The sequence below is a fragment of the Equus caballus genome, chromosome 5, assembly GCF_041296265.1.
Source record: "Equus caballus isolate H_3958 breed thoroughbred chromosome 5, TB-T2T, whole genome shotgun sequence".
Taxonomy (NCBI): Eukaryota; Metazoa; Chordata; class Mammalia; order Perissodactyla; family Equidae; genus Equus; species Equus caballus.
This window is the reverse complement of record NC_091688.1, coordinates 46,051,157-46,067,725: the sequence shown is the minus strand read 5'-3', so window position 1 is coordinate 46,067,725 and position 16,569 is coordinate 46,051,157. Positions and strand designations below refer to the sequence as shown.

General features: G+C 50.3%; 4 non-coding genes across 4 annotated transcripts; 2 read left to right on the top strand and 2 right to left on the bottom strand.

Moving 5' to 3' along the window:
• Positions 1–368: 368 nt before the first annotated feature.
• On the bottom strand, positions 369–442 carry TRNAN-GUU (transfer RNA asparagine (anticodon GUU)). Its single transcript has one exon. It is a non-coding gene; the product is annotated as a tRNA-Asn (tRNA).
• Positions 443–5,007: 4,565 nt separating this feature from the next.
• TRNAE-UUC (transfer RNA glutamic acid (anticodon UUC)) lies at positions 5,008–5,079 on the top strand. Its single transcript has one exon. It is a non-coding gene; the product is annotated as a tRNA-Glu (tRNA).
• A 6,250-nt stretch (positions 5,080–11,329) lies between these two features.
• On the top strand, positions 11,330–11,400 carry TRNAG-CCC (transfer RNA glycine (anticodon CCC)). Its single transcript has one exon. It is a non-coding gene; the product is annotated as a tRNA-Gly (tRNA).
• Positions 11,401–15,771: 4,371 nt separating this feature from the next.
• On the bottom strand, positions 15,772–15,842 carry TRNAG-CCC (transfer RNA glycine (anticodon CCC)). Its single transcript has one exon. It is a non-coding gene; the product is annotated as a tRNA-Gly (tRNA).
• Positions 15,843–16,569: the final 727 nt, after the last annotated feature.

Below are 16,569 nucleotides of genomic sequence, written 5' to 3'. Positions count from 1 at the left end.
ACTACAGCATTATTTGTAATCATAAAATCATAGAACTAACAACTTAAAAAGCATATGGAAAGGGTTAAGTAAATACTAGTCCCAACCAACGATGGAAGAAACTCCATTGTGAAAAAGAACTTCGAGTCACGACGATGTGTGTACTCTCTCAGGGATTTCCGTACTCCCAGAGACCTGTTTTCCTCCTCAGCTCTTCTGTGAGGATCTGTGATGACCTTATGATGTTGACTTAGGTCCCCATTTTATGCACTCTGCACAGAGAAGAGGAGGGTACCGGCGGAGGAAGCCTCTCTCCGCCTTTCCCCCCAGAGGATGGGCAGAGTAGAGACAACTACAAACACTTCTCTAGAACCTAAAAAGGTGAGAATCGTCCCTGGGTGGGCTTGAACCACCAACCTTTCGGTTAACAGCCGAACGCGCTAACCGATTGCGCCACAGAGACACGCAGAGGCTCTACCCCCGCCCCCTTCAGGGAGTAGTCACTGATTCAACGCCAGGCGGAGCCACCCGCCCTTGCAGGACAGCAGTGCCGGCTCCAGAGCCTCGGAAAACCCGACAGGCGGAGTCGGCGCAGCGTGTTGATCGCCTTTGAGACCCGTGCGGTGGGTGATTCCGGAGGCAGAAGGGCAGCCGAGCGGCCTCGCCCCGCCTTGCTCCACACCCGCCTCAGTTGCCAGCACCAGGGAGACACCTGGGGCCGCGACCCCCCGGGCCTGGGCCGAGTGGGGCCCAAGGGAAGCTGAACGCCCGGTGGGCTCCGGTGACAGACGGCTCGTCCCGTTTGCTCCGCCTGCACCCGACCATCTGGGCCGCCGGCGCTCCCCTCACTCCACTCGGCTCCGCTGCGGTGGGGGACGTGGGGGTGGGGAGCCGGGAGGACGGAGTGGGGGTGGTCGAAAGGGGCAAAGGCGAAGAGGCGGGAAAGAAGTGGGGGAGGCGTGGGCGGAGGACCAGGAGACTTCCCAGGAGGCCTGGGCAGAGACGCGGGCCTGATTTGGGGAGGTGAGAGTTGTTACGTTGCTTTTTTCAAGTCGTGTACCGGAATGGAGAGGAAGGAAGGGAGGGGAAAATGGAGAGCGGGCACGAAAGACAAGAACAGGAGCGCCTGCGGTTAGTTGTACAAGAACAAAGCAGCGGAGTCATTGGAATGATGTTACATCGAAATTCACAGACGCAAGGACCGTGATTGCTGCTGGTTCTGCGGCGCGCCCTGATCGTATAGTGGTTAGTACTCTGCGTTGTGGCCGCAGCAACCTCGGTTCGAATCCGAGTCACGGCACTGTGGTCTGCTTTGCCTGGCGTTTCGCTTTTACTTTGCGTTGAATCCCGCACGGGGCTGCGCCCCTTGCCTGGGGGCCAGGGAGCAGCTCTTTCGGCCGGCCACCGGGCGCGAGGCGGTCAGGAGAAGGGAGGGAAACCACAGTGTGCTAACCTGGGGGTGGGGACATTCTCCGTTCCCGTGGCTGAGAGGAAGTAAACTGAAGTAAATGGTTTATCTTCAGTGGTACTCCGAAAGAGGAGCGTCCTTGATGCTCTAAATGCTCAGCAGGAGGCTCAGTGGCACAACTGATGAAAAATACTGTTTCTGTGTTACTCAAAATCTACAGGGCCTTAAAGACCAGATAAAATTGTTCATCAGATAAGTGATACCTCTTCTGTAGACCTGCTTAGCTGGTTAAACCTTGGCTCCTGGGAATCTGTGCTCCGGGGACGTTTTCAATCTTTGGCTATTGTTCTCCTTAGGGCCCTGGTTAATACCTCTGTGGTGCGTTGTATACACTCAAGGATTTTAAATGCCTGTGGGCAGCCACTCATACACTCAGTGGTATCCATCAGGCTCAGACAACTGGAGGAACTCAACAACCACCACATACGTGATGATAATGGTGACCACAGGCCCCTCTGCCCTGACGACTCAACTAACAGAGACAGCGAATATGTGATTCTTTGGTCTGACTACATCCACAGTGGTAACTGAGAGTAACACTGCGCTGGTGGAGCAGGCTGAGAACATGACCAAGATGGGGGAGTTGTTAAAATCAAACACAAATGGAGATCAGACTTGAAAATTCCCTGAGCAGACAAACCCGTGTAGTCATACAGGCAAAAGCTAATGTCGCCTATTTTGCAAAACCAGTGGAACTTCACTAGGGCCACTTCTTATTAATGTCTCTGAAAATCATAACCAAAACTTAAACCGTTCCCTAAAATTGATATGAGGTAACCACTTTAACCAATTCCCTATCGCCGGTAAAACTCTGAGGTTATGGCCCATCCCTGGGAAGAATGATCAGCCACTGCCTCCTCACTCTATGAGCTGCTTTATGACCCTATACCTCTGGGCCTCTTTCTATATTTGGTTTGAGTGCTCCCAGTTCCCACACTGTCTTTTTGTGCACAACAAACTTTTACTTATGACTACTTCAGTGATCCAGTGGTTTTACTTCTGCTAGTTCTAAACTTTGGGCAGGGCCTCAACATTTTCATCTGCCAGATTGGGCCAACAAGAGAACTCCACTTCATACTGTTTTTGACACAGAGTCCCACAGAGGGTCCCTAATCTGCTAAGCTGATCTTTGGGCGCCCTGTTGCACATTGGAGGCTGAGGGAGAGCCGACTTTTTCTGCATAAGAAAGAAGAGGAGGAAGAGGCAGAGATACAGAGAGGGTGAAAAAAACAGGCTGGAACCAGAAAACTGATTTTAGCGTCTGGCACTGGGTATCATATTTTAGAGAAAGAGAAGCCACCGAAGAGCGTATCCAGGGAAGAAGATCTTCCGTGGAAGCAGCAGACACTTGGGGCCATTCTATGATGTTTTCCATTTGTTTATGTATAATTCTTCTTCCCCATCTTTGTAGAAAAGGCATGGGTGAGCTCGATATGTTTGTTTTGTGATTTTGGAATGAATGCTTACACAAAAATCCCTCCTACCGTGCTTCAAATATTCACCCGTGGACCTTCTAGTCTTCTCTTAGGTTCCACCAACTGTGCATTAAACTTAGAATGGGCCCAACTTGGGGACTCTACCTTGGGAAGTGCCATTTAAATTAAGGGGGTGTGAGAGGAATGTGACACTCTCAACAATAGTTGCTTTCCTTACTGTAGGTTGTTGCACATGCTTCCCATCAGATCGATCCCTTCTTCTAAGGAGAGCGATGGGGAAAATAAAACGTATTCAGTTGCATCCACAGAAACCTTGGGTAGGGAAGTTCAGGTACTACCAAGTGGGCGGACCAGGGATGGCCTATTCACTGGTACCCAGGGCCATGGCCCTCTGCTTTGACGACTTTGGCAAACTTCAGACGGGACTCCACTCACCTTCACCAGTCACGGGAGACCGCTGTGCCAGAGGAGGTCGACTTCACGCTAACTGTAGATCCCGAAACCTCATAGGATTTTTCTCCTCTTCCCTTTAGTCTCTCTTCCACCTGCCCAGTAAGGGAGGACCCACGGCCTTTCTCTCCTGTGAGGACCCTTTCTGGCTCCCTCTACGGAACTGAAGCGGCCAGCCGGTTTCCCCAAGGTGTCCCTCTCGGCCTGTTTGTCTCCCAGGACGTAACTCCCCGCGGGCGGGACCAGGGGGAGCCTAGAAAACCGTGTGCTGGCTGTGGAGGTCGGGCACCGCGGGTCGGGCACCGCGGGTCCGGCGCCACAGTCAAAGCTCATTCTTTCACCTGCCCCGCTCACCTACTCCTCGGGGATGCCGAGGGAAGTCGAGTAAAGTGGCCCCTAAAGCTTCTCTGCAGGTTGAACCCCAAGAGCTGTGAAGTTCCAGAAGGGGCAAGAGGAACCTCACAGAGCGGAACCACCCCCCTGCCTGGCTGGCCCTCGTGGGCAGGCTCGAAAGAGGCTGATTTCGAGGACAGAGCCAAAGAAAAGTCCTAATGGCAAAAAGACCCATGATCTCGACGTGAAAGTCTCAATTCCTAACGTCCACTTGGGCCCGGAGTGGGGGGCGGGGGGGGGGGGGGCCGGGGGCGGGGCGGAGAGTTGAATTGACCCCGCACCCTGATCAGGAGAGTCGTCTGGACAAGTTCAGAGACCAGGAACAGGAGGGACTGGGCCCATCGCTGGTTCTCAATCCGGGGCGATTTGGGTCCCCGGTCCACAGGCCCCAGCCCCCTAGAGTGACCCCAGGCCTTGTCTGGAGATACTTTTGATTGTCACGCCTGGGGGGAGGCGGGTGGGAGGGTTTTCCTCTGCCATCAAATCATCAAAGGCCAGGGAGGTCACTAAACATCCTGCAATGCACGGGGAAGCCCTCCCCCCACAAAAAAAGAGCCGATCCTGACTGTCAACCCTGCCGAGGCTGAGAAAACCCGGTGTGGATCAGTGTCCCACACGCCTGACAGACGAGAAAACACGAAATCCTGACTAATTGGATGTGGGGTCTGAGGAAAACTCCGGCGACGGAGAGAACGCCGAGTCTTTCGGTCTGAGCATATGGAAGGATGGAGCTGGCATCGACTAAGGCGGGAAAACTGCAGGTGCAGCGGGTCGTCGCGGGAAGATCCGGCATCCACTTCGGGGCCGCCTGGAAAGGAGATTTGCTTGAAAGCCTTTCCCCTCCACCGTCTGTCTCCGTTCCTGCACGCACCTGAGTCCTTTGGGAGGTTGGAGATGCCAAGGACTCAGGTCTAGGTGTGCGGCCCCTTCTCACCCTGGACGCCTCCCCTCCCCCTCCTCCCGCCAACCTCGGCCACTCCCCGGCCCCCGCGTCCTTCTCTCCTCACGTGGGCGCCTCGCAGAGGCGCGTCTCCAGGGCAGTTCAGAGGTGCCTCCGCGACGAGGCGACTTGCTCTGGCACGGGTGGCCCTGGCGGGCCTCGGGGGCGCTCGGTGCGTCGGCTTCGGGCTCCCTTTTCCGGAGAAAGCAGGGAGGGAAGGGCTTTACGAAAGGATTCCTGGTTTAAGACGTGTGACTGGCTCCCAGAGCCCAAGGCCTCCCGGAGCGCAGAGCAAACGTCCCTCTGGGCGGAAGCAAGGAAGAGCATCACCAACTTCCACTTCCCTGGTGGTCTAGTGGCTAGGATTCGGCGCTTTCACCGCCGCGGCCCGGGTTCGATTCCCGGTCAGGGAATCCTTTTGCACCCTCTGTCCGCACACACGAGCCTTCCTTTCCTCTGCTGAGGGCTCGTGCCCTCTGCTCCTCGCACCGAGTCTTTAACTCCCGCAGAGGAAGGGAAACAAGGGCGGGCCCCTTCTCAGGGCACACCGCTCTTGCTTGTCTCCACGTCAGCCACCGGCAGAAGCGCCTTCACGGGGCTGCGAAGCATCTTGCTCAGGTTTACACAGCCCTGCAGACCCTCAAAGCCCTGTGGGGCTGCACCCGAGGCGGCTCGGACCTGGCTCAGCTCTCTGTGACCGAGACGAGGCCAAGCCCAGGCGGCCTGTTGGTGCGGGCCCTGCAAACGGGCCGGTCGGCCGGGCCTCCCCTTTTATCCTTCGCAGATAAAACGCTTCAGAGGCCTTCGGACGAGAGAGGGGCCCGGAGGCGATGCCCGCGGGGGTTGAGCGGAAGGTGAGCGGTGGGGTCAGGTCCTTGAGGCCTGTCCCGTTTGCGGATTAAGCGGCTAGGGAGCTGACGTTGACTGACCCCACAAAGGCAGCACGTGAAGTAGGCACAAAATGGCAAACTCTTAACTGCTGCTATGAGAGGAACGCAGGAGTAAAAATCAGCACCAGAAATATCAAAACGATGGTACCACAGTCAAATCCCACGGCTATTTCTACAACGGCTGTAGCATGTAAACTGTGTAGGCTCCACCAGGCTCTGAGAGCGTTTTCCACTTTCCCTTCCACCCTCCCTCTGAAGGCCTGTGAAAAGACAAGCCACAGACTGAGAGAAAATATTTGTAAAACATATCTGATTAAAGACTTGTGTCCAAAATATGCAAAGAACTCTAAAACTCAACAAGAAAAATTTTAAAACCCATTTGAAAATGGGCAAAATATTGAACGGACACCTCACCAAAGAAGACAGACAGATCATACAGATGAACAGATGGCAATCCAGTATATGAAAAGATGCTCAACATCATATGTCACTAGGGGATTGCAAGTTGAAACAACAATGGGCTACCACTACACACCAAATGGTTAGAATGGTTAAATCCCGAAAACTAACAATATCAAATGCTGGTGAATTGTGGAGCAATGGAAACCATCATTTGTTGCTCGGGGGAATGCAAAATGGTACAGCCACTTGGGGAGAGAGTCTGGCTGAACATAGTCTTACCGTATGATCCAGCATCGTGATTGTAGGTATTTACTGAAAAATGTTGAAACTTTATATCCATACAGAAATTCGCACACAAACATTTATAACAGCTTTATTCATAATTGGCCCAACCTGGAAGCAACCAAGACATCCTTCAATAGGTGAATGGATTGAACAAACCATGGAATCATTTTAAGCAATAACAGGGAATGGACTACCACAAAAAGGCATGAGAGAATCTTATGTTCATATTGCCAAGTGAAAGATGCCGGTCTGAAAAGACCACACACTGCATGATTCCAACTATATGATATTGTTGAAAAGACAAAGGTAAAAAAAGATCAGTGGTTGCCCAGACTTGGAAGGGAAGGTGAGAAAATGATTAGGTGGAGTACAGGGGATTTTTTTACGGCGTCAAAAGTAATCTGTATGACACGGTAATGGTGGACATGTGGTATCACCGATTTGCCAAAACTCACAGAACTGTAAAAGAGAGTGGACCTTAATGTTAGCTATGAACTTTTGTTAATGATAATGTACCAATATTGGTTCACTCATTGTAACAAATGTATCACATAAATGCAAGATGTTAATAATAGGGGAAGCCATGAGCAGGGAAGGAGTGAATATGAGAACTCTCTTTGCTATCTGCTCAGTTTTTTTGGTAACCCTAAAATGGTTCTAAACGTAAAGCGTATTAATTAGTACAAAAACAAAGATCTCCTGACCGGATATTTGACCGGTGGAGTCTAAAACAAAAAAGCATGATAAAAATGATTTTTGGACTCTCCACTCGGGGCTCATCCTTGTCCTTAATTTTACCAAGACCGGCAAACTAGGGCCTACGTCCACAGGAAGGTGAGAGGCCCCACTACCCAACTCCCCTCATCTCCACAGGAATTCCTCCCCACAAGCGTCCCCCTGCCCTGGGCCCCTAATGCTTCTCCCAGCGCAGCTTCTGTCCTTCAGTGACCTCTTTCTTGATCCCTGCTCCTCAGTGCCATGTAGCCAAAGGATGGAATAGGACAAAAGATAACAGTAACAATGGTTTTGGTTTCAAGAATTCCAAACTGCAGAGACCCACCAGACCCACCTGTGGCTTCAAAGACGTGCTCTGGCCAAGTGGTGGCTGCTCTGCAGGACAAGCACTAAAGCATGGGTGATCATTTCAGGGCCTGGGAGCGCTGCAGAATCCCTGTGTAGACCAATTCCTTAATGTCTTCTGCCCCGGAATTAACTCAAGGGGTACAGTTGTCCTTTTCCTCCCTTTACCACCGCCACCACTCCCAGGGGCCAGAAACCACCCCTCGTGCCTGTGCAAAAGAGAACCCAGCAGAGAAAGGTATGCACTGGCTGGGAATTAAACCCAGGTCTCCCACAGGGGAGGCGAGGCGAGAATTCTGCCGTTGAACCACCGAAGCCCTGCCCCTCCCCATTACAGTTGGTCTCATCAGGTAGTCTCAGGAAGGACTTTGAAAACACGGTTCTAGAAAGAAGTTCATACAGTCCTCTTTGGTAGACATGCAGAACAAACAGAAAAGACACCAGAGCACAGGCTTGCCTAGGAGACTTAGATCAGGCAATATCATAAACCTCTGGCATTCAAATCATAATACTAGAATTCAAATTCAAATCAAATTTCCTCGCTGATGATGGATTCTCTTTGCCCTCCCATTGCTTGGTGCCTCCCAGACCCTTTCCTCTCAACCTTGAGACAAACATCAATCAGCTCTTTCCCTGATCAGGCAGTCGGGACCCAGGGACTGTTGGGGAGGCACCCGTTTGGGGATGTGCCTGAGTTACTCCAGAAGATCTGGGTGATAACTGAGCTTCTCCCCTCCTGTGCCTCTTTGGAGTCCTTGGAAAAGGCCAAGGATCAAACGGTTCTGCTTTTAAACTCTTGCGTTCCCACCAAAGGGGGAACAAGTGAAAATTTCACTCTCAGATTTCTTCCCTTCCCTACACCCTCCTTGGCCACTTGAGGAGGCCATGCCAGGGGAAAAGAATTTGACTGGATTCCAGGTAGATGCTAGAAGGTTACTCTTCTAGCCAATGTAAGGCTTTTTTTTTTTTTTTCCCCCTTTGCTTTTGTCTGATGTTCATATTTTCACTCTTTGATTCTTTTGTTCACGATTAGCCTGGTACAGGCCAAGCAGTAACCCGTGCACAATCGCCCCAGGGCCCCAGAGCCTCCCTCCTCCGGTGCCTCTTTTGAGTCCCTAGAAAAGCCCAAGGGTCAACATGATCAGCTGTCAAACTCTGGTGTCTTACAGAGACCCACACAAGAGTCTGAGTATAACTTTCTCTCCAAGATTTATTCCCTTCACCACACCACACCATACCCTTCTCCTCTCCTTTCTGGCTCTTGACTTTTTTTCAACTGTGAAGCTCCACCCAAGATCCTTTCACTACCTTACACTCAAGCAAAACTTTATTCTTGATCACTGTATCCTCTACCCTTTCCGATTGCTCTGCTGGAGTTGCTCTACTTTGTGGATTAACCATTCTGCTGCCTATCTTGCTAAGTTTATTTTCTCGTTTGTCTATCTGTGACTGTGTGTGTGTGTTTGAGAGAGAGAAAGTTTCCTTATTTGATTATCTCTCTCTCTCTCTCATTGTTTAACAGCCTGAGACTATTGAGTATGCTCGGCACTGTGCTACCGCTTGAGAATTTTTTTATTTTTATACACAAACTTGGTTTCCCAGGAACTATGAATCTTTTTCATATGAGAATATGTCTTTGGAAGACAGAGTCAATTAAAATGTGACTTTGTTAGAGCACAAGTCACACCAAAACAAAAGTGGACACTCTGCACACTAAATTCAGTCAGGAGAGTCTTTCCAGAGGAAAAGACTTCTGAACTGAGGCCTGAAGGATGAGAATGATGTTGAAGAAGGACGAGGAAGTTGTGAGAGACCATCCCCTGTAGAGAGAAGCAAGTGCCTGAAAGTGAGAGAGTTCCTGATGTGTCCAGTACTTCACTGTTGCTGGACTTGAGAATTGGCAAGAGACATTCAGATGATGAGGATGAGGGGAGCCAGAGTTTATGTCGTAAAGGTATTACAACATTTTAGTGAAGGAATCTGGGGACACTAGGCGGTGTTAGGCTACAGATATGTCCAGATGTAGGCTGTGGAAGGATCACTCAGGATGCAATGTGGCAAATGGATTGGAGTAGACCAGACTGGCTGTAGGGAGGCTGGCTTTTTATCCAGTTGTATTAATGGGGGTAAGAGTTGACGGATGGAAGAGTGCAGTCATAAAGTGTCAGTAAGGCAGTGGTGCAGCCGATAAAGTTAAGCACTATCTACTGATTACGACAGACATAAATTTCTGTGCTGGGAAGATGAGAGTATATCCAAAAAGGGTAGCAAGTGTGGTTCGGGTGACAGGGTGGTTGGTGGTGAGGGTACGCATACCAGGCAGGGGTAGGAAAAGATTAGGGTGTTGTGTTGGTGATTGATTGAAATGCTTGGGAGAGTGCACTAGAGTTTGGGAGACACTGTGCCTGGGTCTGATCACAGAGTATCGCAGTAGAGGGTGATGTGTGATGCTGACAGGGAACTCACTGGTGCGCTGAGTTTTAGCATTTGTGACTCTGAGACGCGTACGAAGCATTGACTTGTGAATCAGGCGTTGCAAGATGGCAGTGCAGGTTTGTAGTTTAGAGAGAGACGTGGGAATCGATGTAGATCTGGTTGATGGAGGTGGTAACTGAAAGCATGTTGACCAGAACTGATGTGTGTCTTGGGTGTTGGGCAGAGGACAGATAGAGCCAAAGCTCTTCAAGGTCAAAATGACAGTCATTTTCCTTGTTGAGCCCAGGTTTGTGACTCAGCCTCCACCCAGCTCAGCTTCTCAGCAAGAGAACAATGATTGCAGGTCTGCAGCTGCTGTCTTCAAAAAGTCATAATGATTCCTGGTCTCAACATGTAGGGGAGCTCTCCAGGTTCCTTTCTTCAGTTTAATTTCCCCAGGAATAATTGGGGAGAGAAACCTCTCTATATATTTCAATTTCATCCAAGGACCAATATGTTAACATTTCAACCATTAACATTTTTCGGAAACTTGGTCTGCTCCTTAGACAACCCATTCACTGTAGCCTGTGCCTCATGTGCATCTCAGAGTCACAAATGCTAAACCTCAGCGCAACAGGGAGTCCAATTTAGGAGATTAGAGTCTCCCAAACAATTAACATTGACTGCAAACTTAATATTAATTAATCTTTTAATGATTATGATATATCATATATCCATCCAAATGCTTTGAACACCTTACCAAGCAGACACGTGCTGCTGATATAATGATTATGAGTCTGGCTCATTATTCTTGTACAAAAAAACAGTTACAAAGAACTAATCCCATTGACCAAAATGTGTTTCTTCATTATCCCTATTTGATTCTGGCCCTTTCTGTCTTCTAACTCCAATCTAATTCTGCTTCTGCTCCTTATTTCCTCCCTGGATTAGAGTTTTTCTCCCCTAACCTAGCGAGTTAGGTTACTCCCTCAGACCCTCTAAGGCAACAGTGTGAGGTTGACAGTCAGCGGTTCAGGATCCTAAACAAGGGATCTGGATGAATTTCCGATGTTTTTCTGTTATACAGCTGGAAAAGAGTCTTTTTCAGAGTTGTGGTGTGAGCAGACCAAACAGATACTTTGATGCTTTAATTTGAATGTCCCCCCTTTATGCTGTTGCCTGACAGGAGTAAGCCTCTTCCGCAAGCCTTGGCTTCCAGTGCCTTTCTGTCTGTGAGCTCTGTCCAAAGACAACTGTGTGAGCCTCTCCGGGAACTTTTTGTTTTTGTTTTTTTAAAGATTTTTTGTTTGTTTGTTTTTCTCCCTAAAGCCCCCCAGTACATAGTTGTATATTCTTCGTTGTGGGTCCTTCTAGTTGTGGCATGTGGGACGCTGCCTCAGCGTGGTTTGATGAGCAGTGCCATGTCCGCGCCCAGCGAAACACTGGGCCGCCTGCAGCGGAGCGCGCGAGCTTAACCACTCGGCCACGGGGCCAGCCCCCTCTCCGGGAACTTTTTGGTTCCCCCACCTCCCATCCTTCGGCCGCTGTCAAGATTCTTTCTAGAGACCCATCAGGGTCATGTTAACGGGAAGCATTGGTGGTTCAGTGGTAGAATTCTCGCCTCCCACGCGGGTGACCCGGGTTCGATTCCCGGCCAATGCATTATGCCCAATCTCCTTTTACCCACCCCGTCCTTTCACATGCCTCCTCCTTGCTTGCCTGTAGCACGGGCGAGTCTGGTCATTTCCTGGTTCTGGCCGCCAGGAGTTGGAAAATGAGAACTAAAATCCACAGGGCAATTCTCAGCAGAGCACGGTAAGGAGTCTGTCTAAAACGGGGACTTGACAGAGCCCTGGGGCCGCGACGCGCTCGCGAATACGGAGCAGCATTTGGCGTGCAGCGTAGTAACCACCTCGCTCGCGACTTCGTGCCTTTCAAGCCGCAGGTGTTTCCGGTAGGTCTGCGATTTCGAATATTTAGACCTAAGACCCTGGTGACTTTCAGCCTTTCTCCTGGAACATCGCAGGCACCCAAAGAGCCATCGGGTCACTGATTCGCGGGCTGGACCGTGGGCTGACTGCTGGGCCACGTCTCACCGTGGAGCGAGGATCAACAGATGAAGGTCTCGGAAGGAGCACCGCCACGGGGCCCGGCAGTCACCCCAGTGGCGGGGGAGGCGTGTGGGGAGGAACCCGCGTGGACAGGAGGGGAGCTGCGGAGAGGGGGGCCTCGCACAGAGGTGACGGGAGGCCCCTGGCGTCTGTACACCAGACGCCGTGAACCGAGTTTATTAACATCGTCAGCCACCGCGCCTCCGCGTGTCCCCACCGTGGGCCCATCGGTGTTCCGGGAAGGATTCCGTCTACCTGGCAATGTGTGTCAACAGGTGTGAGCCTGAAAATTACACTTTTCAAAAGAGGAAATGAGCGACGGAGTCTGGGGACTGTTTATCCCGTTTTGTTTTATACCGCTTGGACGCTCCCTCGAAAGCACTGCGATTTGAGGGTGACTGCGTTAGACAGACTACCAGTGATTAATTTTCACCCCAAAATCTTGGGAGGAGATTTCATCCAAGGACCAAACTACCCAACTGTAGTTTCAAAGAGAAGATCAGTGACATCTGGGCAGTTTTTATTCTCTTCCTATTTTAAAAATAAACTTGATTTACCCCTTTACTGTTTGCTGGGGGTGGGGGTGGGGGTGGGGTGGGAATCTATCTTTGACTCCCGTCCTTACTCCCAGCTTGCGAGAAGCTTCCTCCATATTCAGGTCATCTTCTCCTCCTTCCCCTCCTCCTCCTTCTCCTCCTAGTCCTCCTCTTTCTCCTCCTCATCCTTGTCCTCCTCCCCTCCCGCCTCCTTTTCCTTTTCCTCCTCTTTCTCCTCTTCCTACCTCTCCTTTTGCTCCTCCTTCTTCAATGGGAGAAAGTGGAGTGGGAGGAAAACCCATGAGGCAAGGAATGCAGGAGAATTTTGTTGGAGAGCTTGGAGGAGAGGAAGGAAAGACGACCTGTGGGTTCTGAAACAAGCATTGGGAAAGCAAAGGAGAGTTTTGGATAGTTATGATTTGGCCTGCAGCCTTTTCAGAGTAGTCAAATAACACCCTCAATGGTTAGACTGCTGGCATGCAGAAGGCAAATATGATACGAAAGCCTTCCCATGGGATGAGAAGATATCTCTATAGTCCCTTTGGGGACAGGATGGAAGGAGTCACCCCTTCCTGGAGTAAGGAGACCCACAGACCTGACTTCTCAGGAAAGTTCCTAGGTCCAGCTTGCCTTCTCCCTGCCTGAACTAGCCAGGTGCTTCTCACCTCTCACTGGGCTACCACTCTCCCTCCTTCTCTTCCACTCTCGATGTGTTCTCAGGGACAATGAGGCCTACTAGTCTGAAAAATGACCGAGCTGACTCTCCAGTGCTTGGGGAGGGAGTTGGATCCTCGTTCTTTGAACAACAGGAGGAGAGAGAATCTGCGGGGAGCAGGAGGCAACCAGTTTCCTGGCTAGTTCTCCTGCATTGGCCCATCGAGGGGCCTGGCTCAGTAGCCTGGAAACCTCATTCCTCTTTGAGGGGCCTGTGTTGCATGACACCTATGGAGCTGGCTAAGTTGGCATCTCTCCACCACTCCTCAGGAACTGGCAGGAATATCCTGTGGGTTCTGCTCTTACCCAGAAGAGACACATGGAAAATGCTACAGCAAAAGCACAGACTCTGCACACTGGACCACTTTGGAGCAATGCTTCTGTCAGCCCATCCTTCCCTCAGAGGTCCTTGGAGAGGGGAGAAATGATCTAGGAAGATGCACTCTTCAGCATCTCATTTGAGACAAGAGGAAAGAAGGAGGGTCTTCCAAGAAGGCAGCCTCAATGTCTGTGGTCACAGAGAGGCTTGTACAGCAAGGCTGTCCTCTCTCCACCAGGCTTATCCAGCTGCTTTGGACACCTCACATGGCTTGGTCTCTTCCTCTTCCTTCTCTTTAGTCCTCCTTCTTGTCCTCCTCTGGGTCTTCTATTCTGGTGTTCCTTGAGTGCCTATCTTCCTTTTATGACAGAACCTGTCACTCTCCACTACAGATTACACATTTACTTGGGTTGTTCTGAACTTCAAATAAAGAAATATATGTAAGGTTGCCACAAATGCTCAATAATTGTGATCTTATTTTTACTGGTAACATTATCTGAATCATCAGGATTGTGTAACTCTTTCTCTTTTAACAGTTCATTGTCTGAATATGTTAATATACATTTAAACACTATGTAATTGTTGAATAAGAAATTGTTTTGGTTATTTTATTATCAAAACTAGTGATACAGACATATGTATGGTGATTGATAAAAACTAGACTATTGGTGGTGGGCACGATGCAGTCCACACAGAAACTGAAGTATGATAATGTACACCTGAAATTACACAATTTTATAAACCAATATGACATCAAGAAAATATTTTTTGAAACAAGTGGTGCAGAGCATATTCTTACACATATATCCCTTTGCACTTTTGTATGATAGACACTGTTCTCTTATCAATCTTGTGATGAACTATCAATGTTAAATACCTTTAAAAATTTTTGCCAGCAGTCTAACCATTGAGGGTGTTATTTGACTACTCTGAAAAGGCTGCAGGCCAAATCATAACTATCCAAAACTCTCCTTTGCTTTCCCAATGCTTGTTTCAGAACCCACAGGTCGTCTTTCCTTCCTCTCCTCCAAGCTCTCCAACAAAATTCTCCTGCATTCCTTGCCTCATGGGTTTTCCTCCCACTCCACTTTCTCCCATTGAAGAAGGAGGAGCAAAAGGAGAGGTAGGAAGAGGAGAAAGAGGAGGAAAAGGAAAAGGAGGCGGGAGGGGAGGAGGACAAGGATGAGGAGGAGAAAGAGGAGGACTAGGAGGAGAAGGAGGAGGAGGGGAAGGAGGAGAAGATGACCTGAATATGGAGGAAGCTTCTCGCAAGCTGGGAGTAAGGACGGGAGTCAAAGATAGATTCCCACCCCACCCCCACCCCCACCCCCAGCAAACAGTAAAGGGGTAAATCAAGTTTATTTTTAAAATAGGAAGAGAATAAAAACTGCCCAGATGTCACTGATCTTCTCTTTGAAACTACAGTTGGGTAGTTTGGTCCTTGGATGAAATCTCCTCCCAAGATTTTGGGGTGAAAATTAATCACTGGTAGTCTGTCTAACGCAGTCACCCTCAAATCGCAGTGCTTTCGAGGGAGCGTCCAAGCGGTATAAAACAAAACGGGATAAACAGTCCCCAGACTCCGTCGCTCATTTCCTCTTTTGAAAAGTGTAATTTTCAGGCTCACACCTGTTGACACACATTGCCAGGTAGACGGAATCCTTCCCGGAACACCGATGGGCCCACGGTGGGGACACGCGGAGGCGCGGTGGCTGACGATGTTAATAAACTCGGTTCACGGCGTCTGGTGTACAGACGCCAGGGGCCTCCCGTCACCTCTGTGCGAGGCCCCCCTCTCCGCAGCTCCCCTCCTGTCCACGCGGGTTCCTCCCCACACGCCTCCCCCGCCACTGGGGTGACTGCCGGGCCCCGTGGCGGTGCTCCTTCCGAGACCTTCATCTGTTGATCCTCGCTCCACGGTGAGACGTGGCCCAGCAGTCAGCCCACGGTCCAGCCCGCGAATCAGTGACCCGATGGCTCTTTGGGTGCCTGCGATGTTCCAGGAGAAAGGCTGAAAGTCACCAGGGTCTTAGGTCTAAATATTCGAAATCGCAGACCTACCGGAAACACCTGCGGCTTGAAAGGCACGAAGTCGCGAGCGAGGTGGTTACTACGCTGCACGCCAAATGCTGCTCCGTATTCGCGAGCGCGTCGCGGCCCCAGGGCTCTGTCAAGTCCCCGTTTTAGACAGACTCCTTACCGTGCTCTGCTGAGAATTGCCCTGTGGATTTTAGTTCTCATTTTCCAACTCCTGGCGGCCAGAACCAGGAAATGACCAGACTCGCCCGTGCTACAGGCAAGCAAGGAGGAGGCATGTGAAAGGACGGGGTGGGTAAAAGGAGATTGGGCATAATGCATTGGCCGGGAATCGAACCCGGGTCACCCGCGTGGGAGGCGAGAATTCTACCACTGAACCACCAATGCTTCCCGTTAACATGACCCTGATGGGTCTCTAGAAAGAATCTTGACAGCGGCCGAAGGATGGGAGGTGGGGGAACCAAAAAGTTCCCGGAGAGGGGGCTGGCCCCGTGGCCGAGTGGTTAAGCTCGCGCGCTCCGCTGCAGGCGGCCCAGTGTTTCGCTGGGCGCGGACATGGCACTGCTCATCAAACCACGCTGAGGCAGCGTCCCACATGCCACAACTAGAAGGACCCACAACGAAGAATATACAACTATGTACTGGGGGGCTTTAGGGAGAAAAACAAACAAACAAAAAATCTTTAAAAAAACAAAAACAAAAAGTTCCCGGAGAGGCTCACACAGTTGTCTTTGGACAGAGCTCACAGACAGAAAGGCACTGGAAGCCAAGGCTTGCGGAAGAGGCTTACTCCTGTCAGGCAACAGCATAAAGGGGGGACATTCAAATTAAAGCATCAAAGTATCTGTTTGGTCTGCTCACACCACAACTCTGAAAAAGACTCTTTTCCAGCTGTATAACAGAAAAACATCGGAAATTCATCCAGATCCCTTGTTTAGGATCCTGAACCGCTGACTGTCAACCTCACACTGTTGCCTTAGAGGGTCTGAGGGAGTAACCTAACTCGCTAGGTTAGGGGAGAAAAACTCTAATCCAGGGAGGAAATAAGGAGCAGAAGCAGAATTAGATTGGAGTTAGAAGACAGAAAGGGCCAGAATCAAATAGGGATAATGAA